Here is a 25000-nt window from a genome sequence, read left to right on the forward strand (position 1 = left end):
AGAAAGTGATCAGAAATGATGGGGTTAAGAGGAAGGACACTCAGCTGGCTGATCTCTATCCCATGGGTTAGAACAAGGTCCAGGGTGTGCTTATGACAGTGAGTGGGTTCATTCACACTTTGGGTGAAACCAACATCATCTAATAAAGCTGCAAAAGCCTTTCCTAGGCAGTCACTGGGGTCATCAACATGAATATTAAAATCCCCTAATATTATAATTTGATCAGAATCTAAGACAATAGTCGATAGGAAGTCGGAAAACTCAGTTAAAAATTCTGAATATGGGCCGGGGGGGCGATAAATAATTATGAGTAAAACAGGTTTTCGAGTTTTCCTGTTTGGGTGACTTAAAGACAATATGATGCTTTCAAATGAATTATAAGCATTTTTAACTTTAGGGCTGAGAAGTAAGCTAGACTGTGATATTACTGCCAAACCACCTCCTTTCCCTGAAATCCTGGATTTCTGATAGTTAGCATAAGTGGGGGGGGTTGCTTCATTCAATCTAACATAGTCATCCTGATGGAGCCAAGTTTCTGTTAAGGCTAAAAGACTAAGATTGTTATCAGTAATTAACTCGTTGACTAAGAGGGACTTGGAGGAAATGGATCGAATGTTTAATAAACCGCATTTAATGACATCATAATTCTGCTTGTGAGAACTGCTGTCTGTCACTGTAAGGTTTCTATGACGCGCTCCTTTCATTTGTCTTTCAGCACATAAGCTAAAGCTAGGACCTGCTTGACTTTCCCTGCATGGGTTTTGCACCGGCACTAACCCTAAGGGAGGCTCAGAGGAGCGTTTTACACTGCTGCTCTGCGCCCGGGTCTCGTCTCTGGATTGTCAGGTTAACAGACTAAGGCTAGCAGAAATGTTTCTAGAAAGAAGAGCGGCACCGTCCCGAGTGGGATGGACGCCGTCTCTCCGCATGAGACCGGGCTTCCCCCAAAACGCGCTCCAGTTATCCACAAAACCAACGCCGTTTTCTGGGCACCATCTAGAAAGCCAGCGGTTAAATGATGAAAAGCGGCTGTACATTTCATCATTGACTAAGTTCGGCAGGGGACCAGAGAAAATTACAGTGTCGGACATCGTCTTAGCCAGTTTACACACCGAAGTTACGTTTAACTTAACCACCTCTGACTGTCTCCGTCGGGCATCATTACCGCCTGCGTGAATCACGACTCGACGGAACCTGGACTTACTCTGAGCTAACATCCTAAGGTTCCCCTCGATGTCACCAACTCTGGCCCCCGGATAACACCTGACAGTAGCCGCTGGGAGCTCCACGTTTCTAACTTCAGAAGAGCCTATAACCAGAGTTGAGTGTTCAGCGGGTGTGTCGCTGAGGGGGGAGAACCTATTACTAACGTGGAGTCTCGGGTGCTCTAAGTTTTTGCGTTTAGCACTATGTTTCCTCCCAACCGGTACAAACCCCTGACTGTCTCCCGGCTGTTGGGAGGGCGCTGGGGTGCTAGCTAAGTTAGCCCTGGTAGCGCGGCCCGCGCTACGAGTAACGACCTGACTAGCCGGCTTAGCTTCCACTGTGCGGAGCCGCGCTTCTAACTGCTCCAGCCTGGCCTCCAAGTCTAACACAAGACTACACTTAACACACCTACCCCTATCTTCACTAAAGGAGGCAGGATCATCACTAAACATATGGCACATGGGGCAGGAGAGAGGAGGAGAGGCGGAAGGAGTGGTGGTGGCCATACTAGGTTCTAAGCTAAGGCTAGCGGTGTTTAAGTAAAGAGAAGTGGTTTATTTAGCAAAATGAGAAAAGTGAACAGCAAGCGGTTTAACAGTGGTGAATTCGCTAATAAAAGGTACTAGATGTGAATATTAACCCAGATAACCCTTAGAGTAAGCAATAGTAGTAAGGCTAATGCCAAACAAGAGGACAGCAGTCACACAGCTAGCACTGGGAATAGCTCACCCGGAAATGGAGATGAGGTGAATTGGTCCCAGCTGGTGGAGTCAGGAGCAGAGCATCAAGATGACCTTGACACAGGCACTGATTGGGAAGACTTTTTAAATAGAACAAAAGATGATTGAAGTGGGTCTTTAAGAGTTTAAAGACTCATTTGCAAAAAGTAAAATCAACATTTTCTTATAAGATGCTCTATTCTACATGACTACGTCTTTATTTGTAGCTACTTCTATTTGTATAATAAAAATGAAGCAAAGGCAGAAAAGTTTCTTGCCTTGCAGAAGTCGCCCTGACTGCTGTTCTTGCTAATAGTTTTAATTGAATTTTTTAGCAGAAACAGGAGACAACAATAAAATCTAAAAGCTACTTTGAAGGAATGAATTATTTAAAGTTTCTGAAAGCAAAGCAGCTCCAAAGAGGACGCTTTGATTGTTGATTGCGGGTAAAAAAAAAGGTTTGGGAATTTTAGGACATAATGCAGCTTTCGGGTTTGCACCTTTGAGCCCATCTGATCAACAGTGCTACTGCAGGAAAGCCAATGGCACCTTGAATCTTTTGAATGTCGCATGAGAGCAGAGATGATGTGTGAAATAAACAGAGTTAGGAATAAACCTACTCCCTCTACTGGTATAAATATATTGAAAATAAGTACAATTTTACAGCCGTTTACAGGTTTTTTTTATGGTAATGAACCTTTACAAGGATGGCTTTAAATAACGTATAAGTTCCAGCTCATTGTTCAATCTAAAGCTTCATCCCAGCTACACTGTTCTGTCAGTTCCGCCTGTTTTCAGGGACACCATCCGCTGCTCACTGGCTGCTCAGCACCTCACAGTAGACTATAGCTCCATCTCCCCGAGGATCTGGTAAACAAAGCTAAAGAAAAGTCAGTAAATATCACGGATCCCGAGTGGCAGACATGCATGAATGCTAATGTTGCTTAGTCTCTGCAGCATGATCAAAAAAAAAAAACTTCAACTTGACATCTTTACTGATGCTAACAGTTAGAGATGGCAGGCGTTAAATGTCCCACAGTGTCTATTTATAAGCCTATTATCCTGACAAATAGGTGAAGAGGGATTACAGCTTTGATTGTTTTAGTCAAGAACGGATTTACTTTAGGGCGGTTTGGTCTGCTCATCTGTTTTCTGCTCTGCTTAGTCAAGTTTGAAAGCTCATTCAAGCTCTTCACAGACCTTGTGCCTTTAGTCACGACTATCCTTAAATCTGCTGGTGAAACACGGGCAAACCTGTAGGGAGCACGTTGGTGGCCCACATGAAAAATAAAGGTCGTAGACCACCCAGTGATCATGTAGAGTAAAAATGTTCACGCACATTTTTTTTCTATAGAAATACTGTGGACGACAGGTAGCAGTGAACACTTAGCATACACCATAGCATAGCATAGCATAAATGGACACCATAGCATAAATGGGTGAAGTAGGTGAGACTCAGGCATCCTTCGCACGACACAAGGAGCCTTTTAGTGCTGTTCAAGTGATAAGTGCTCACTCCTTGTGTGCAGCCTGACTGTTAAACACTTTGAAATTAGACAATCAGAGTGTAGTTTGTGTCGCCATCCTATGGGAGTCCTAGGGGCACATATGTATCTTGTACACACCCTGTGTATACAGATTCACCCATGGTGAGTAAGGGGCAAGTAGTCGCACCTCATTAATGACTAGAGTCAGACAGTAAAGGCACCATCCATCCATCCATCCATCCATCCATCCATCCATCCATCCATCCATCCATCCATCCATCCATCCATCCATCCACTAAATCAGCTAAATCCCTTTTGGGGTCACTGGGTTATACTGGAGCTTATCCTAGCTATTGTTGGGCCATCCAACTAAATCCAACTTCATTAATTAGTTTTCACACAGATCTACATATTAACTAATTATTAAAGAGATAAAATGTTCATTTTAGTTAGATTAATCTTTACTGCCAGGATTTTGTTAGTCTGTATTCATTTCCTTGTGTGCGATAGCTACAAAAAAGTGTGAGTAAATCTATGCTGTTTATTGTTAGTTCAACAAAATTCCCTTAAGTTTTCCGTGAATACACAGCAATGATAGGTCATGCAGTTGCCACTATTCAGAATCTACTTAACCTCCAAGACCTCCTGTCAAAGTAGTAACTGTGGTCCAGGTCACCATGGCGATGCTGCTGTGTGGAGGTTCTGCCAACTATCGGCCTGACGCTTCCCGACTGTGTGACCCATTAGCTGTGAAGGGACTTGACTCCCCACCAGTCTGCCTTTCCATATATAGGCCTGACTCTCAGACTTGTGGCAGATAACCTCATCCAGGCTTCCAACCTTTCTCAGAGCCCTAATTAAAAATAAATTTTTTATAAAAATCTTCATGAGTATACTTCAAGATGTTTTGTGCTCGTAACTTTTGGGATAGTCATGAAACTTCTCAGTCATTTTGGCTTTGATAAGCCTTCAGATGGAGAAGAGACGCTTAAAAATACAGAAAGTGGGACAAATGCTTTATTGTACTTTCTTTTTCATCATTTTCAACTGCAAAGATGAAAGCATTTTTCTGCAGCCGTCCCATAATTATTAGCTATGCACATCAAATACGCAGGCAGCAAAATGTGCTTCATTCAGTATTGTCTAATCAGGACAACACAAAGAAAACAGCAAAACCGTTTTAATTTTGGTAACATTTTTAAGACTTTTTCTGGCATGATCTGGTCTGGAACAAGCAAGCGACACAATTTATTTATTTTTCTTAAAGTTAGTGACTATCATGATACAAATGTGCACATAAAGATAAATAATTATCTAGAGTAACACTGAGTTTGATGACTGCAGACATGTCTTTTATTCGGTATTTACAAGTTAAAATTAGCTGGGCTAAGTTTCCAACATACTAATTAAACTAAGTTATGTATATTTTTTTGAAGCTACTTTTAAAGCTATACTGAAAAGAAATTCTAAATAGCCTAAGTGATTTTTTTTCTGCTTTGAATACACTGAAATATTAAAAGTTTTGAAAAGTTCTTTTGAATTTTTGAATATTTGCTGAAAAATCTTTCTATCATTGGTTTTCAAGAAGCATTGTTCATTGGTCATAATGGAACTGCATACAAAAGTGGACTTCTGGTTCCAGGTCAACTCTAAAGGCCTGTTCACACCGGGACGAATTTCGCCGGCGATTTTCGCCGACGTTTAACGCCTCGTGACTAAACAAAGGGCACCAATGAGAGTGTGCACACCGACGCGAAAAAACGGCAAGCGCCAAAGCGTCAAAAAAAAAAAACGCCTCGGGTTCGTTTTTTTTTTCCGACGCGTTGCGTCGAAATCTATTCGACCAATGAGAATGCCGCTTTTGCACACGTGTCTGGAGCTTCTGAAGTTACAGTAAAACACAACTTGGGGGCGCTCAAACACAAAACTGCCTTGCTGAGCACACATACCAGCGAAGAAAATAGACGCCAAGTAGCGTCTACACTGCCGCAAAGAAATAATGACGGACATTCTAAAATATCCACTTACCAAGTACCAGTTGGAGCTACTGATGCTTGAAATATTCATGTTTTCTTTGTATTATTCTGACAAGCGCGTAAATACTTGCTCTCTTCTTCTGAGTGAAAAGCGACTTTAAGAATCGTAAAGTTGCGCAGCGCCACCTTGTGTACAGGAGTATTTCTGTTTACATTAAGCGCCATCTAATGTCAGGGAATGAAATTGCATGTTCGCTCGGCTCACCGTCAGCGAAAATCGCCTGGGTGTGAACACAAAAAACTTGGCGAAAAACGCTGGCGAATAACGCCTGGCGAATATTCGTCCCGGTGTGTACGGGCCTTAGGACTCCACAAGACGCCACAGTGGCTAAAGACAGATCCATTATAGAATTTGAATCACTGGGAAGAAGCAAAATTGAAGAGATCAGTTGAATTCCTAACAGAGGAAGTCAGAGCTATGAAGATCCAACAGAAATGCATATTGGATGCCCTTGAAGTACTGGAGAAGGTGAAACAACTGACAACTCTGGATGACCAAGATCTCCAAACTCAGTCTTTTTATAAGCATTTAGTCATTTCTGCACGCAGTGACTGGGAATTATGATGAAGTCTGTGAGTTGGGGTAGACCACCATGAACAAAAAGGTGGAATCTGTTTTTAAAGGTCAACGGATGGAGACCTGCCGCTCCCTCCTCAGGAGAAGGGAGACGGCTAAACCACGATCCTCCTGAATTTTTTTAAATCCTGCTCCAGCTGTCTTTTAATCTATTGTAAAAGTGCTCCCAGTGGTTTTTTTTGGTATCTATAATTATGCTGTTTTTAGCTAAAATTAAAGAAAATCTGTGATTTTTCTAGAACATAGTTTCTGCAGAGAGCCAGGAGTTCATTTGAAATTCATCTCTAAGTTGTGGAACTGTTGATGTGGAGTAAGTCCCCCAATTCCCATCATCCATTTGTTTGTGTGCTCCTCTGCTAGCCTACAGCTCCACCCAACCCCTACATAACACTAACAGTGCAACAAAATGGTAAGCAATATTGGAGCTATTCATCCATACAGCTCAACGTAGCTGTACGTAGCTCAACGTCTCAACAGATCAACCGTACCAGATCAGACGAGGAAAACAAAGACGTGAATGGATCTATTAGTCTGCAAGTGGATGCATCACAATGGAGCTTATGGCCCGCCCCTTACACTTTACACCACCCCTTATACTCAAAAAGGAAATTTTAGGCTCAATTTTCTCTAGACATGTCCTCCATAATAAAAATGCTACAAGAACATGTTAAAAACACCAAAAACCCAATTTTCCTTGGAGTGGGTTTTTAAAGCATTAGCCTTTTAAAGTAAAAATTATGAGTAAAATTTGCAGTTGAAGTTCAAAGAGAGCAGGAAAAGTTACTCATAGGAGGAACCGGGTCTCCTGGAGGACATTTGTAGATTGTTGGACCACTTCCACCATCTCTTTCACTGTAATTACAACCTTTGTAGCCTTGTGATACTAAAAAGTCATTAATGCAATTATTTTTGTGTCAACTGAGGGAAGAGAAAAAACATGGCAAATCAATACATTTCCCAAGAGGGTCACAAACTGCTGCGTTTTACACTTACTTTCTTGTAAATCATTCTTAAAGAGATGGAATAAAATCTTTCTCCTTGAGTTTTCTGGAGAAGTGACTATTTTACACTCTTTGAAAAAAAAAAGAAAAAGAAAAATCGCAGCTTTTAATTTTGCTTGTTGAAATGTTTGATCTTGTGAAGGCAAAGCTATAGTTTCCTACCATTTCCATAATGTTCAGGGAGATACCAGTCATCTCACCTCACTGCTTTAGAAAAGAAGCGACAAAGTGCATTTCTCAAAACAAACACTCTCCATATCTCTTTCTTTAATGATGCGAGCTCGAATTCATCCCATCTTATCTAGCTCTGCTCGCTGTTTACAATAATTCACCATGTGCTACCTCTCACTTTGCCCAGGACTTTTTAGAATCTTCCTCCTTTGCTGTTTCTCTCACTTCGCCCAATCCTTCGCCTGTTCTATTCTGGATGGGAGGATAAATTAGTGTGTAATTATAGTCTTCAACTCTTGGCTGTGCTGCTCTAATGGATCAGAGCCTCTTTATATACCTCAGTAATAGCCTGACAGAATCTAAATGAGAAAGCTCACGCCCAGCAAATGCTAACTTGATCCCCCCACATGCTCCTTATCAAGGGCTTGCATCATCCCAGGCTGGAACGGGTACGTCGAGCTAGCAAGAGATTACACGGCTAATGGCTGTGACATTTCCAATCATTGTCAGCGTGATTGTAACAGGAGCTATTGTTGTTGCATCCACTTGTGGCGTCACGTACGCAGCACGGCATATTTCATGCCAGAAGACCTGAATAATGTACCACTTAGTTCATGATGGATTTTAGTGATCAGTGGAGGGGATTTCTTGTTGGGTCATTAAAAGTAGAATGTGTTTTCATAAATAACAGCAGTCTGCATACAGATGTGTGCACACACATCAGCACCGTGGCGCTCATTATCTCCTCAGAGTTGTCCCCGTTTCGGCTCCACCAGCAGTCGAGAGGTTTTCGCCGTCTCTCATGGAAAAGCGCTGCACCTCAGAGGCCCATCCTGACCCAGATTCATTCTCTTATTGTTTCGTGGTAGAATGTGCAGTTCAGGCACACTTCAAGTAAATAAAACATTTTCTCCTTAGAGATAAGCACCATCTCTTCCCACAATTTCTTTTTGGGGAATGTTACATAAGCCGGGATATTTTAGTAATGTTTTGTCGGAATTGGAAATATCTCATAGAAGAAGCTGAGCAGAGGAAAACGGGGGTTGGTTTCGGTTCAGAGCAGGAAAAACGCAGAGAAGGAAGGTGACGTAATGGGAAAGAGATAAACTAAGAAGGCGTCTGTGGAAGGTGGAGACTGATAATCCTCGGCTGAGATGCACAAAAGAAAAGCAGAACTGCAGAATGCTTGCCGAGATAATACATCTATCTGCTACATTCCTACAATCAGCCTTTATCAACAAACAGCCAAATCCCACAAGTCCCTTTAGTGAGTCTGCAACAAAAGGACAAAGTCGTTCAGTATGTTTTCATTGTACAAACTAGCAAATAGGAAAACGTCGTGGGAAACTGAATGCTATATTATATTACAAATGTACTGAAAAAACAGAATTTTTGTCCTGTTTTTGAAAATAAAAATGTATTATTTTCCATCCTGCAATAAAAATTATCTTATCAAGAAGGCTTTTCAATGGCAAAATAATCTTAATTAGAGAAAACATATCTTAGTGACGGGACGTTTTTTCCTAAAGTCCTTCCTAAAAACTCATCTTTTCCAAATGGTCTATTCACTTTAACAGTAACCTTTTCATGTTTTTATATACATTTTATTTAATTGTGTATTTAAATTGTTGTTGTTTTAACTGTTTATTCTATTTCTTATACTATATACATGTTGTGCGGCGACCTTGAGTGCCCAGAAAGGCGCCTTATAAATAAAATGTATTATTATTACTATTATTAATGAAGTAATTAGTAAGACCATTTGCTTATTTAAAGAAAATCTGTCACTACACAGGTCATACACTTTCTTAGACAGACATTTGCATTTCAGACTTGTATAAACTCTCTCAAAGTCCAACAATTCAGAGTAACACTGCTAGCAATCAAAGGGTTGTGTAATTTTGGCAATCTGAATACAATCTGTACATAAGACATGGCAAGAAGAAGATTCATTGACACTACTCTACTGCCAATCAGGATGCACAACACGATGGGCTGTAAAAAGCAAAAAACAAACTGGTTGAGTATTTGTTTATTTTGTAAGTGACCATGGTATAACTGAGTTAATGGCCTTCAAGGTGTGCTTTATTAGAATTGATGCACTTCGCGGCAGCTTCATGTCGCGTAACCATGTAATGCACACTTCTTCGACCATTAACACTTACTTAATGCACCCTTCATTGGCCATTATCCTGCATATACTATGGTCACTTACAAAATCAATAAATATTTAATCAGTTTTTAGTACTTAATTCTTGTTATTTTTTTCAGTGTTGATCGCTTTTTTCCCAAAAAGCGGACTATATGTTACATGGTGCCCCTTGGCCAGCTGAGCCCCCACCGACCTCGACTGCAGCGGCAAAGGAAATTGATATATATGCTGATCGTCATGATGGGTTAATTAAAGCATCGGTTCAGAGAGAAAGTTCCCCTCTTACTGCTTGGTTTTGTCCAGATGATGAGGCTAAAGTTTGTTTTAAAGAAGCCAGCACAGTGATATAGAACATTTAGGCTTTGTGACCAGAACTTCTTTTTTAGGTGTTCATTATCACTGTGGATTAACACTTTTTAATGCAAACCCAGCAGCCAATCAGACCCGAGTATTCGAGTCTTGTGGTTGGATGTTGAAGTAATTTTGAGACAGAGACGCCAATGTTTGGTTGGGTTTTATTGTGGATATGCTAACATGGCTATCATGTAGCTGGTTTGGAAAAAACATTTTTTTTTATTTCCGTGAAATTAACAAGGCTGGAAGTTGATAAGTTAATGTAGTCAAAGTGATGTTGTTTTGCAGTATTAGTCTGTATTTATACATATTGCAAACAAGATTGGGAGTTCCAGGTCTTGTAAATACTCTAACAAGGCTAACATGGCTACCTTGTAGTGTGTTCTAGAGTTACTGTGAACATAGTTGATATAGTCTGACTGATGTACTGAGTTATCCCTTGACTCTTTTGTCTGGCTTAATGCGCCTTAAGGTTTGGTGCGCCTAGAATCCATTGTGAAAAATTTGATGATATTTGCTTTGCATTCTAAGGAAATGGTAAAGTGTTAAGCTGCATATCATCCAAAAAAAAGTCAATGGAATGTCTTCAAATGGGTAGCTGTACATACAATAACACACATGTTTTTTACAGTTCAAAAAGGTTTCACCAGCAACAAAAAGAACTATTACAAATAATATTGTGATGCTGGGAGACTTAAAAATTGGACTATTTCAAATAGGCTGTACTTTTCTGCAGGCTAATAGAACCAGAAATCTGCAATGAGATGAAAACTAATTGTTTTCTATTTAGCATATGCCTCTTAGCATCTTAAAAGTGTTGACACTAGGCTTCACACAGTTACCGGGTTTTACAGAGGAATTGTGAAGTCCGGTGGTTACAACACAGCTTCTTCTGATTGCATTTTTAATACAGGGTAGCAGCCTTTCCTCTCAACGTTCAAGGAAACACAAAGAAATACATCTTTTTTTGCTTACATACATTTAATAGGCTTTGCTGTTGTGCTGCACATTTTTCCACTCATTTATGCATGACTGGGATCTGAAAAAGAACCCAGGAGTGATGGAGAGGAGAGACGCTGGAGATGAAATGATGGAAACAGAAAATGAAGGCGGGGGAGGTGTTTTAAAAACGCATGCAGTTCCAGGTCATGATGAATAATGCCGTGCAGAAAGGATTCCCGGTCCCATTGTTCTCTCCGTATAGACCTCCATGGCGCTTTGCGAAAGATAATCTCATGCTTCATCAGTGAAAAAGATAAAATATACAAAAGAATGACAGCCGAAATGAAGTATTTTTAGAAATATTTAATGATTAAGATGTTAATATAGCAGAAAAATGATTAAAAGTACAGTTTATTAATGGAAAAGTTCCTTTAACATGAAAAAATGACTCAAGGAGAAGTCTGAGTCATTAAGATGAGGAGTTGCAATTCAGGTCTAAGCAAAGACACACCTGATAATTCAATAAAAATAGATAATTCAAATGAACATAAACAGTAGCTGTTTGAAAAACACTTTATGACCTTGAAAGATCTTTAGAAGACTCGTGGAGCCACTTGGATAAATGTTTCATGGTAAAGATATCATCGAAGATGATGAACACATACATGAAATGGTCATGGAAAGCCATACATTTGCGTATGCATCTTGCAAAAATCACTCACAATTGCATAAGATTTGCATAATAATTAAGTTTAAAATGCATACAATTCACGTAAACTGCCTTATTCTCAACCGACCAAAACATTTTAAACAGCTCAAAACCAAATGTACGTAAAAAGCCGTCGCCCTAAACCGTTGGGAAAATCTGCACACAAGGCCGAATGACGAATGCAAGAAACACTTATGAATTTGTTAAATCATGAATTCATCACCAAAAGACCGAATTTTCTTTCGTGGAAAACGTGCAAAATGTACGTGGTGGCCGTGTGACACGGCTTTCAATAACAGATAAAAAGATCTGTATAGGTGTGCTGAAACCTAAAGAAGGATTAACCAATCAGAGACTCCAAGGACACGCACACAACGACATTCGGCCTGAGGGTTAAAAAGACAAAAAAATGCAGAGAAACGCTCAAAAATGACAGAATAGAACAAATTCTTCAGAAAAAAATGGATCTGTATTTATCCCAAAATGTGAAGAAAAAACCCTTTTTTTATTTTACAGGGTTGAAATCAAGTTCTGCTGAGAAAGATGGACCAGCTGTTTATGACGCTTAAAGGGCAATTTCATGTCTTTCATAGACTGCCAGGGAGACTTGGGTGTTTTCTTCCCTTAATAATTTAACCTGCATAACCTTCATAATATTCACTTTCATTAAACTTTTTTGGAGTATTTCAATAATTTTAAGTGGAAAAATGACTTTTGTCACTGCTCTTAGGCAACAAGGATAGAAAACTTAAGTTAGGACGGAAGGGTCAAAAGAAACCAAATGAATGACAGAAGGATAGACATTTGTGGGCAATTTAAAAAGGTTTTACTGGAATGGTGAGGATTGCAAAAAGAAAGATGGATGAATAAGAGGTTCTCCATTACATTACAGTTTCCTCAGGGACAACTATATTACCGCTGACTGAACCCATCTGTGTAGTTCACAAACACACGGAACCTCCTGAGAGAGAAATGAACCTCAAAGGAAATTTGGTGAAATTTTTCCATTTGGAAGGCACAAAAAAAGGCAAATTTGTGTAAAATCAATGCCAAGCAGCAAATGTGTTGCATTCACTGATAACAGTGTGAGCATAAATCTGCTCTCCAGGAATAAAAACATGGAAAACCAACTAAATCAGTTATTTTTTGATAGTAGGAATTCTAATTATTAAGATTTCTGTAATTATATTTATATCAAAAAATGACAACATCATGATAAATTTCTCATTTAAAAGAAAAGAAAAAAGATTTTTTTTCCCAGTCCTTGACACAGAGATTTTAACTCATCAATAGTGAAGTCCTAAATAGTCCTTTCTTTTACTACAACTTTGCAAAAAAATAATAGTCTGTATGTTAAAAAAAATGCATTAATGTGTAGTGTGTGAAAGCATAAAAACCACTCACACAAACAAACACTTTAGCCAGATGGAAACGTCCTGAAATGTATTTCATTTCTGAGAGTTTTAACCAGATTTATTGCTTTAACAGGAACACACATTGTCAAATTGAGAAAAAAACAACAAGTTTGTCAGTTCAAATGTTTGTTTATAGGCAACACAAACTAGAGGTAATTTAACATGCGCCCAAACCCTTCAGTGATTATATCCAGTGTTATGTTACTTTATTTAAATTACCTGCCTTGTGGCCTTGTCACATTTTTAGCTGGATTTAAACAAAGTTTTCTTATAAAAGGCTTATACCACCACTGTTTTAACATCTTGTCTAACCAAAGTGGATCTGACTGATTTTATTCATGACTTGCTCACTTTACAGCCAGGTGTTTGCTCGCCCAGACCAGTCATTCAAAAAGCCACTGCAGACGTTTAATTCAGACCACCTTCGTCGTTCAGGAAAACCTACTTTTTTGCTGAAGAAAACCCAAATCATCACGGCAAGGTTTGTCGACTGCATAAAACATGAAGTGTTGGCTAAGGGGTTGTTCATATGAGATTTATGAATTTGCATAATAATTTTGTGTTTTAAATTGGTTTTCATGGTGTTCTTTATTTGTGCAATCAGCACCTGTTCCGATGCTGCTTGTAACTAAACAGTGTGTTTTTGCTTTCACTCCACGCCGGTTCTGTTTTGCATTGTGTTTTTGGGCAACTTTTAATTTTCTCAGCCAACATTATCTTTGTCTGACTGAACAAGGACATGAAGTTTTTCTTTTTTTCTTGTTCTGTGGAGCTTCATATTTAGACAAGATTGCTTTTTTTTTTTTTTTTTTTTTTTTTTTTTACAATATCTGTTGCCTGACAGCTTAAGGCGAAACTGCAATCACTTTCAAGGGATGAGATTACTTGTAGTGGATCAATGGAGTGTTAAAGATTTATCAGATAAACTCTCTAGACCATGACAAAGTTGTTCAGAAATGCTTTGCTGGCAATGTGTATCCTACTGTGGACGTTTCTGTCCACACTCAGGATGAAAACCTAAATATAGAACAGAAGTGGAGTGAAGGACAAACAAAAATGTGAAGATTAATGTTTACTGTGGCCATTTTGAATAAAACGACTTACAGATTCTTACAAAAGAGTACATTTGAGTGTTTGGTCAATTCCTATTTTAAACTCTTTTGGATAGAGTTTCCAGTGGCAGGTCCAGTATTTGTCAGTTTATTTAGCTGTGACTTCAGTTATTTGCCAATTTTTATCCAACAAGCGTACAAAATTTGGGTCAACAAGACCGACCACCGAGTAGAATAGTAAAATCCCCATATACCGGTAGCTCTAGTGCCCGCCAGCTGCTCTGCTTTCCGTTTGCTGACAGAAGGTAAACCAACCTAAATAGTGAATACTGCCACCTACTTTACGGGGTGTTTAAAGCAGAGCACCACTCAGATCCATATTTTGAAGAGGAAAACACTCAAAAACATCCGTTTGGGCTTCTCTCACTCTGGTCAGGTCATGGATTATTTACACCCGTTCTCTTCTGCAGGAGGAGGGGCTACACTTCCATACCATCATACTTTACCGTCTCCACTGTCTTTTCCCTTTCAGCTTTATCATGTTTTACGTCATACACTCACCCTTCAGTCTGACTGGTCTGTCTCCGTTGCGTTGCGTCAGGAGTCTGTCTCACAACCATCATTTAATTTACATTGACTCTATGGCGTCTCCAGTCTGCTTCCCCGTCCCCCTTGATCTTGGAGGAGGGGCTTGTCCTGTTACCGCCTTGTCCCTTCTCTCATCCAACACTTAATCCTTGTGCTATCTTAGATGACCCCACCCTTACATTGACGTGTTCTCCCTACTATGACAAAGGTGGATAAAGGTGGAAAGATTTCATGTAATCCATGGACACCAGTGAAGATCACAAATCATTGAAGAAAAAAGGTTCAGCGCACTGTCTAGTGGGTCTAGATGACCCAACTCCCAATGTTAAAGTGCCTAGGATAGCACAAGGGTTACACGATCAAACCCAAAGTCCTCTCCTCCCTAATTTAGTCTTTGTAAAATACATGTTTTGTCATAAATCTTGTTATGTTCATGTACCTCTACAATTGAACTTTCATCATCCACAGTGGTGTTATCCACAGTGTTAATGTGCACTATCGCATGAGCATGTCAACGTAAATATGAAATTAAGTCTTATACACACACTTTTTATTTCAGACTCAGATGTGGTCCATAGAAAAAGATACAAATACAGTTTACATAATAAAAAGTAAAAAGATATAAATTAAAAAGAGTATAATCGCTGTATCCAGTGTTTCCTCAGGGCAGAAGTGTAGCGGCATGAGCTTCTTTTGGGATCAGTCAGAGACATGATAATTGAGTTCTTAGATTTGTCCAGGCGTTCCATAAGGCCGTATGTAAGCTTACGCAGTAGTGCTTCACAGGTGGGGATGTGAGCATCCACAAATAGCTGACTGGCTCTGTACCACCTTGGCACCTGTAGCAGAAGCCTAAAAGCATCATTGTAGGCCACTGAGAATTTGCGGAATGTCCCACGTCCATAGTTCCACCAAAGAGGGGCCGTATACAGAGGAGTGCAGTAAGCTCTGAACAGCGAACACTTCACTTGAAGAGAACATGTACTGAATTTTCTCATCAGCATGTTTGCCTGAGCATAGAGTTTACAGTACTGTCTCTGAATGTCTCTATCATCCCTCCAATCATCAGTAATGAAATGTCCAAGGTATTTGATAGATGAGGTTTGTTCCAGAGGCGTTCCACAAAGCTTAAAAACAGGAAAGTTTACATTTCTGTCGTCTTTGGTCCTTACAATCATTACTTTGCTTTTGGAGGGATTGTAGTTTATATCAAAGTCTCTGCCATAGTCAGAACAAACTTTTAAAAGTGTTTGTAACCCAGCACTGTAGGGGCTAAAAATGACAAGGTCATCAGCATACATAAGATGATTAAAGGTTTGACATCCAACAACACACCCAGTTTTGCACAGATTCAGATTAGTGGATAGGTCATGAATATACACATTGAATAGAAATGGAGAGAGGATCCCCCCCTGTTGAACATCATTGCTTACATAAAAAGGATCTGATAAGACATTGCCCCATTTGACTACCATTGTTTGATTAGCATACCAGAAAGCCAGGAATCGTACAAGGTATTTGGGCACTCCTCGATTAATTAGCTTCTGAAAAAGCTTGAGGTGGTTGACCCTGTCAAATGCCTTAGTGGCATCAATAAAACACAGAAATACAGATGTATTCAAATGCAGGTATTTCCCAACTATTTCCTGTAACGCGTAGATACACATATCAGTGCCGAGACTTTTTTTAAAACCAAATTGATTCTCACTTGTTAAAAGATGCACTTCGAGTCTAGTCAATAAAACATATTCTAAAAATTTTGAAATGTTGCTGGAAAGGGCAATCGGTCGGTAATTCAACAGACTATTTAAACTGGCAGTCTTGTCTTTGATGACGGGAATCAATACAACTGAGAGAATTGAATCAGGCAAGACTCCATGGGTTAAAAAGCCAGTGAAACACATGGCCAGCAGGGGCAGTAATTTAAAACTTGAATATTTTAAATGCTCGACTGTGATGTCATCTAGACCATATGCTAATAAAAGTTTAGCGGAAGTTTTTATTTTGAAACCCAGAACCGGTTTACGGTTCCCCAGCTTTTTGCTGAGACTTTGTCGTCTTTGGGACTGGAAATAGAACTCCTGCGTAAAGTTTGCGTCCAGAGTGGTCAGGCAGGCTGGGGTCAAAAACAAGCATGGGAGCAGCAGAGAAGAAAGGGGAGTCGTCAGGATGCAGGCAAGATTTGGGGCAGGCGGCAGGCAAACAAAGTCAGAGACAAAACAGGGTCAGGAAATCAGAAGGTCAGGTGTGTGGCATCCAGAAACTGCACACTGGGGTTGCTTGGAGATGTAGTGCGTCCAGAACTCGGGAGGCGGTTGTTGACGGAGGGGGGGGCGGGGAGCTCTGACAACTACTCAGTGAAAACTATAGGCTCTGGTAAAATGCCAAACAATTTCTTCATTGTTTTTATATCTAGTAATGGTCTAATCTTACCACTAGTGTCACAATGTTGCACCAAATTACTAATTAGTTGAGGTTTGCTTGGTATTAAGAAAACAATTTGAACCATTTTTTCATTTTATGAGGTAAATGCAAAGAAACTGACTGTTGGAGCTAAAAGCTTTTGGCAGCTTAAATGTCAAGTCAATGTGCAGCTGCTGCATCAGTCTGTATGTACAAAATAAAACATTGATGTAAAGTTTACAGAAATCCTCAGGAATCTTTTCCCAGTGTTGGTTTTATTCACCATCAATCTGAAGTCTGTTTCCTGGCATATGTATTGAAGCTATCATAGCAAATCATGTTTTCAAAGTCTTCTGACACCTCTAACAACACATACAAAAACATAAAAATATTCTCAAATACTGAGAAATTTCTATGATAGCACAAACAGGGTTTTGTGCTTTTTCAAATAGGTATTCTGGAAATATTTTTTTCTCTGACATTTAGCTGACAGACAATGCAACAGAACCGCTTTTTTCACAGCTGCAATCATAAATCCAGGATCTATAAAGACGAGCAGCACAGCAGGTTTTTAAAAACCCTCCTAAAGAATATTTTGTGAGATGAGAATATTTCTTTTAAGACAATTCGGAGTGGAGCTGAAAATAAAACCTCTGCACCACAGCAACACAGAAAATGCATTAGCTGGAGGCACTGCTTTGTGGCAAGGAGTTTCAAGCAGCCACACCAGCGTTTTATAAGCGATCTACACAAACCTTTGGATGTACTTAAATTGTGTTCTAAAGGGGGGAGAAGAGGAAGATAATCAGATGTGGATATGAAAAAAATAATATTGTTCTGACCACAAAAAAAAAGAGAAACTGGAAGGAGAAACATTCAAAATCTAGTTAACGACAAAATAAAAAAACTGAATTAGGTTAGTGCTGGGACTGAATCTGAAAGGGTGTCTGTGTTTTGGGATATGTTAAAGCTGTAAGAATTCTGATTTTGACATTTAGGCTGATAAAGAATATAGGAGAGAGAAAAAAAATCAGTTTTCAAGTTTTCTTAAAACGCAACCAAAAAACGAATAGTTAAACTTTGTATTTGAATTTCTGTTTCATCCAGTGATTTAGAAGAAAGAAAAAGGATTAAAGGTAGGTATTTCATTTTTATATAGACCTTTTAATTTGATTGTATAACTAATGATTCCATCCATTTAACTTCAGAAACTGCTGCATCCCTTTTGGGGTGACGGGGGTTGCTGGAGCCAACCCAGCTGCTGTTGAGGCGAAGGCAGAGTAAACCCTGAACAGAAAACCAGTGTGTTGAAGGGCCACACACTCACATTCACACCTATGAACAATTTAGACTCACCAATTGACCAATTAACTAGTGCAGTGTATAGCGCATTAAAGAACACACTACACGTGGTTTCATGAACGAGTATCCAGCCGGCATACATACATCAAGCTCAAGGCCCCAACTGACAGTGTGCTCAGTGAATGGAGAGCAGAGGATGTGGAGCTAGAGGAAATATCCTCTAGTGTGTGGTTGTGGTTCTGTTAGGCATGCCTCCTCCACACCTGCTGGCCATCAAGGACTCTATTTATTCCTGAGAAGGACCTCCAACCAGCACTTGATTATTGTTCACCTTGTGGTATCAGTCTTTGGCCTCTTACATTTATCTACACCTAAGATCTACCGAAATCTAACTTTTGCATGAAATCAGAAATCAGCCGAGAAATAATAAACCAATTCACTTCTAACAGTTTGTGTCCTCACTTGGATTCAGTCATCCACCACCTGCTCCTATCAACAAGCCACTGCATGGGATGTACCACCGGACCATAACTGAAGTGGCTGATGTGCAGAAGTCACACCAATGGCTTGAAACAGGACAGCATTGAAGCATTTTTCTAGTTACCAGTTTAGGCCTTAGATCCCACCAGGAGAGTTTGCACAGTATACCAGCTGTGATTTTTGCTTCTTTAGGGTCATTCAAGATTTATGAAGGCAAATGGCCAGAAACTCTGTAATCTGAGAAAAAGAAATCCTGTAGTGCTGACAATGCCAGCCCACCCATAGGAAATACGACAACATGAATGAATGTGAATGTCATTTTTGTAAGGTGTTTGCATTTATATAATCATTCAACTCACCCTTTATCATGAAATATGTTTGTCCATAGAATAAAAATATGATATTCTCATATGTAAATGTCAAAACTACCCTAAATGCCAAATCACAAATACACTAAAATATGTAATTAATCAGAATAATCAGAAAGCCTTTTATTTGAATGATCTCATTTTTAGTTAATTACTGAGTTATTTAATTAAAAATCATGCCAAGAGCAGCAGCAGCAGGTTTATTAGCACAAGCAAAAGTCCACAAAGCTGAATCAGGGTCAGGCAGGCAGGGGTCAAAAGCAGGCATAAGATCATCAGAAGAGAAACAGGGTAGTCAAGATCCAGGCAAGAGTCGGGGCAGGCGGCAGGAAAACAGAGTCAGAAACAGGGTCAGGAAACAGAAGATCAAGTCCAAATATAACGCTCGGTATTGAAGGCAGAGTGGCACAAAAAATACTTCGCACTGAGCGAGTCTCAGTAAAGTGCCTAAGTGAAAATACCTCAAAATTAGACTTTTTTCAGCAATTATTAGGTTCGAATAAAAATAGATTACAGTAATTATGTTTAGTTAATTGCACAAACAAATGAAGCGCAATTCATTATTATTTTAAATAAGAGCAAACTCAACATGGAGCTGAAGCTATGCATAAAAACACTGGTAACAATCAGAGCTAGAAGCCACAAAAGGGTAGATCAGAGCTCAAATCAGGTGTGACAATAACATGAGAACAACTGATCGGAAACTAAAAGCAGAGTCTGACAACAAGCAAGCCAGACAGAAAACAGAAACTCAGGCCTACTATCTACTACTTTGTGGTGGCCCTGTAAGAAAAGGTCAACCATGGCAAACAACAACTAAAATGAGAAACTTAAAGGTTACCATTCAGCTGGTGTAATCATTTAAATCTGAAACACAGATACTTTGATTCAAGCGGTAGTGAAGCTTTGGCACAATTTCCAAGCATCCTGAGGCTCTTCTTCCTACCTGAAGAAGAGCTACCTCATCTTCAGGTATGCTGGGTTGCTGATTCACCACTCCATACGTCACTCATCAATTCGTTCTCACTCTGAGCCAATAGCTAAAATGCTCAATTTCCTCACAGACAATCACAATCAAATTCCTTAAATCCAAGTTTGTTTATCTTTTTCGCCGGGTCACCTCCGTCCCGTTCTCCTCCTGGCTCTTCACTTATCGAGCGGTCGGATCTTAACCACCATCAGGGTCTCTTCACATAATCCGAGAGCCTAACCGTCAAAGACTACGCACTATTTCATGCACAAATTCCTTTTTCACAAATAAATCTTTTGATCACACTTTTAAGAACTCTTCTTATTTAATTGCTCATTACACATCGTTTGGCATTGCAAATAGCTTATTGAATGTGCACACAACAACAGGAATAATCTGTTCTCTCATAAACTTTGATGTTGGACTAATAAACAATTGGAGGAAAGATGCATTTAATTGAGCACCAACAATATTTGAATTTATTCAAATTTTCAGCTTTTTTCTGCATATTAAACTTAAATATATCACTATGGCAGCCAAATACAGACACACTCATTTTAGAGGCAGAAAACAATTTACAGCCAGATAAATAAGGTATTTTTTGTTGTGTTCGTTTGTCTGTAATTCACTTTCACTTCGTCACCACTAACATTTCCACGCTCACACCGTCTATCCGTCTGTCTTTTATTCCCCTTTGCTTACTCTCCTTCATGTTTATTTCATGGAGCCCTCCAGCATCCAAAAATAAATAAATTATACTTTTCATTATGCGCTCGTTTCAAATATCCTTTCAGGAAAGAGATTATGCTCCTTTGTTCCTCAGCTTCTGTTTCTCCTAAATGACTGTATCAGACACGATCACGAGCAAATGGGAACCCCGACTGTCCGTGGCCATCCGTCATGTTCCAGACCTAATTCCCGCGCAGTTCGCATTCCTTTATCTAATACTGCAGCCTGGCGCTCATCCTTGGATTGGATTAAGCAGCTGAAGAGCACACCAAAGGAATGCTCACATAAATTATACATGCAGAGCCTGTCAGTCAAGCTGACGCTCGTACCTGATGCAGAGGCTTTTTTGAAAGCATTTGAGAGATTTTTCTATAAGTGATTTTTTTCCATTTTACAAATCTTGATGGAAAATGCAATTCTTCCTTCATTGCCCACCCCCTTTGGCAGCTGTAGGATCCTACAATATTCCTGCAGGGTCACGACTGTTCATGCTTGGTTTGGTGCATACTCATGTGCATCTTTGGCGGGCCATGTGCCGCTGACCGATTGACGTTGGTGTGCTGTGTTTTTGGCCCTGTGTCTGCAAGCCAAGCTGGCCATGCTGCGGGTCGCTTTGACCCGTGGAGATGGCGACGTGCGGCTCCACCGAATAATCTTTGTTGTGTTCATTCACGTACATTTACTAAAGTGCACTCACGCTCACCTGCACCTCCATAGGTGAGCTTACGGTTCACCAAATCCAAGAGATTCGCACAAGAGCACTCGTGTATGTGCTCCTGTTGACACACAATGCCAGTAAAAGGCTTGGAAACGCTCTCTGTCCCATATGGACCCTCACAGCCATCTGTCCCACCATGCACATGCCAGCCTCTGCTCATTGAGCCTGCACCTCCTATTTCTGCTGGACCAGAGCTTTTTTTGCTTAGCAGTGGGCCAGTTTTTACTACATTAACTGTGGCTACACAATATAAACGCTTAATGCACTTTGAAAAATGGCTTCTCAAGAGGGGAACTCCAGAACTGTTGAGTTTTAATTTTTCTGACAAGGAAATTAAAAAAAAAAATTGTTTGTTTATGTACTGCATAAAAGCAGAAAATTGAATTGATTATTGGCATGCAGGTTATGCAAAATCCATACATGTACATGCATTTTACATGTACATTTAGTGTTTTGGAAACATAATTACCATACACAGAAAAGCAAAAATCCTATGTGGAATGAAACGACCAACAGCTGGGAAAATGTTATTTAAAAAAAAAGAGAATTCCTTAAGGAAATGCACATTCTTTAACCTGCTGAGATCAGTTTAAGCTTTTAATTTATTTATAGACAAGAGAGCATTAATTTCCCCGACAGTTTTAATTATACTGCAATTTCCACATTCTGGTTGTAAGATAACTGGTTTAAAAATATGGTTTGGTTTTAGCAGAGCCAGAGGATTCCTCAACAATCTCTCAGGAAGTGCATGACTCACCGTGTAGAGCTTAGGCCTCCCAGGGGAGCCAGTCTGTCAAGAAGGCTGCTCCTTGGAGCCGATAGTCTCACCTTAAAGGCGTGAATCCATCCTTAGAAATGTCACCTCGTCCAAAACAAAAAAGCTACATTTTCAATCCAGGATAGTGCTCTGTCAAAAGAAAAAAATGTTAGAAAAGCTGAAGGGATTTTAAAAAAAATTAAAGAAAGAGAGAAAACTCTCAGCCTGTTGTGTGATCACACCACTCATGTGTAAATTACTAACAGCTCAGAAAGTGGTGGCGAGATGAGGTGAAAAGGTCATCGCAGCGTATTTTTAGGAAGGTAGGAATTTCATTTTCTTCACACACTTGTGGTTTTACAAACAAACAATACATTAACACTTTTCCAACTTATGCTCAAAATTCTAACATTACTCACAGGCAAATTTCCACTTCTTCCAATTCTCATCTGTTGACATCGGCACGCTCTGCTATTTCCCCCACTTTGGTATAGAACCTTTATTTAACACTAGTTTAACCCTTTAACTGCCTGCTCAACCAAACGGTTGAGCAAACTTTGAGTCACTTTATGGTATAAGTAACAAAATCAAGCCAATGTTAAATAAAGGGACTGTTTGTCATAAAATCAGTTAAAACAACCTTCTAAATCATCCATTACTAAAGAAATATTCATTAACACATCATAAATAATAATTTAAAATACATAATACTGTATAGTTTTGTTTATTTATGAGTTTATATCAGCTGGTGTGTAAATAAATAAAAAATCAAGATTACTACAACCAATTCATTTAAAACTAAACAAAAAAAGCTGCAATAATAATATTAACAACATTTACAAAAGTTTTTTATCATTTTCTTTTGTTTTACAACTAGTAGACAGTAAAACATTCTACAGTGCAAGACCATGACAAAGTCCACATGAATCAGATGCAGATCTGTATGACAGTGATGATGACCCAACGGAGGATCCTGATTATCAATCCACTCATGCAAAGGGCATTGGTGACAGTTCTTTTGAATCCATGGATGAAGAAGAATCTCTTTCAACAAGCAGATCATCTACACTGCCACCTCATAAGAAGAACTGAAAAAGCCAACACACGCCATTCTACCCCACCAAGAATAGCCTGTCTCCTCCAATTTTGTTGGAGGAGACAGGCTATTCTCCTGACTCAATATCCCCCTCTAACCCAAGCAAAACCATAAGAAGAATATGGAAGCATGAGGACATTGAGGAATTCAAGGTTCCAGAATCAAGATTTGAGCCTCCTGAGGATGTACACACACCCTTCCAATACTTCAAAATGCTTCTCACTGATGAAATGATTGAGCATATTGTTTATAGTACAAATCTACAAAGCTAAAGAGATCTCTTTGATATGCTGGTGCACCTGTACAAGACCTGTACAGCTAAATCTAGGTGACGGTACACTCCCCTGTTTGGATACATCATCGATTTGTGTGTCACTTATTCATGGCTGGTCTACAAGAGGGACCTACTGAAGCAAAAACCAGTGTTACTCAAAAGGTTCTGCCTGGCTGTTGCACACAGTTTAAATAAGATCAACAAGCAAGCAATCAAAGTTGGCTGACCATCATTGAGCTCTCTGCCACAGATGTGGAAAGGCCACACACGAAGACCATCACGACCAAAACAACAGTGTGCACTACGACAACATGGTGCAGCGCCTCTTCATTCTGACAAGCTGGGACGATGAAACCTCGGCCCAAATAGGTCAAGATGTCAGAAATACGTTTTCTGTGTTTCATTCCAAACCAAGAATCTTTTTATGAAATACCATCAAAAGTGAGTCAATATCCAAAATCGTTGTAGTGTCAAACAACTTCTAGGAAATATAGGTCAAAATTTGCTTTGTTTTAAAAAAGTTCAATGTTTGAGGCATGATAAAAAGAATGGACACAAATGCCCTTAATATTGAGTGTTAATAATGTCTAAATAAATTGGTTTACATGATTTTTTCAAATATTTGTTGTATCTGTATGAAATTTTGCACTTTTACCATTAAAGGACATCTCAACCGTTTGGTAGAGGTCATTATTTAAGAAACTAAAAGGTCAATTAAAAAAAAACTAAACAGATTGTGGTCATTACTTACCTAAAGCAATAAGAAATGCAAACAAATAATTTTTTGATAGCTTTTTTCTTGGTGGGGTAGTTAAAGGGTTAAGATTAAAACATACATTTAGTTTTATTTTTGACACAGTAGTGAACTTTAAGATACTCCTGAGCCCCTTTTGCATTTATGTTGACTAGTAGAAGAGTGTTTGCTCTAATGCTATGTACACAAAGGTCAATTTCAGCACACAGTGTTCACACTGAAATGCAGAGTGGTAAAAATTGAGCAAATCTTGTTCCAGGCTTTTTCTTTCACAGCTCTATTCCTCTAAAGATTTGGTGTCGTATAACTCCAGCTAGGTACAAACCGCAGTTGATAAGTTTTCCTTCATGATCTATTTACAACCGATTAGTACTTCTGTGAATGAAAAAGTATGCTAAACAAATCCTGAGTCTCTGCTTGGTCAAATTCAATCGGTTACATTTCAATGTGCGTTCAATGGCTGTGCGTTTTGTTTGTAGAGCCCAAAACGACTTAAAAACGTGCATAATGCCAGAGTTTTGAACACAAAAGCTCAAAATATGTATTTAGACACGTTTACGTAGACTTTTCATTGGAAAAGCGTTGATTACCGGCGGGAACTATCTCCGGAGTTCTAAACACACTTCATCTCCCATCAACCCCAGCACGCAGTTTCTGGATGCCACACACGTCTTTCATTTGCAATCACTCACAGTGTACGTAATACGTCATACTTTGTGAGGCACAGTGCAGTGCTTGTT

At 39.4% G+C, this 25000-nt stretch overlaps 1 long non-coding RNA gene across 2 annotated transcripts in view; it reads right to left on the reverse strand.

The window, feature by feature from the left end:
- LOC144996199 (uncharacterized) overlaps positions 1-25000 on the reverse strand; it is a 128631-nt gene that overhangs the window by 31313 nt on the left and 72318 nt on the right. The window contains exon 1 of one of the 2 annotated variants that reach the window (XR_013659236.1): positions 22137-22464. The exons of the other annotated variant lie outside the window; for it this stretch is intronic. This is a non-coding gene — a long non-coding RNA (uncharacterized LOC144996199). Of the gene's footprint in view, positions 1-22136; positions 22465-25000 lie in introns of those variants that run through there. 2 annotated transcript variants of the gene reach the window in all.

Source organism: Oryzias latipes, chromosome 12, assembly GCF_053564925.1.
Source record: "Oryzias latipes strain Hd-rR chromosome 12, Olatipes_Hd-rR_3.1".
NCBI classification, from domain to species: domain Eukaryota; kingdom Metazoa; phylum Chordata; class Actinopteri; order Beloniformes; family Adrianichthyidae; genus Oryzias; species Oryzias latipes.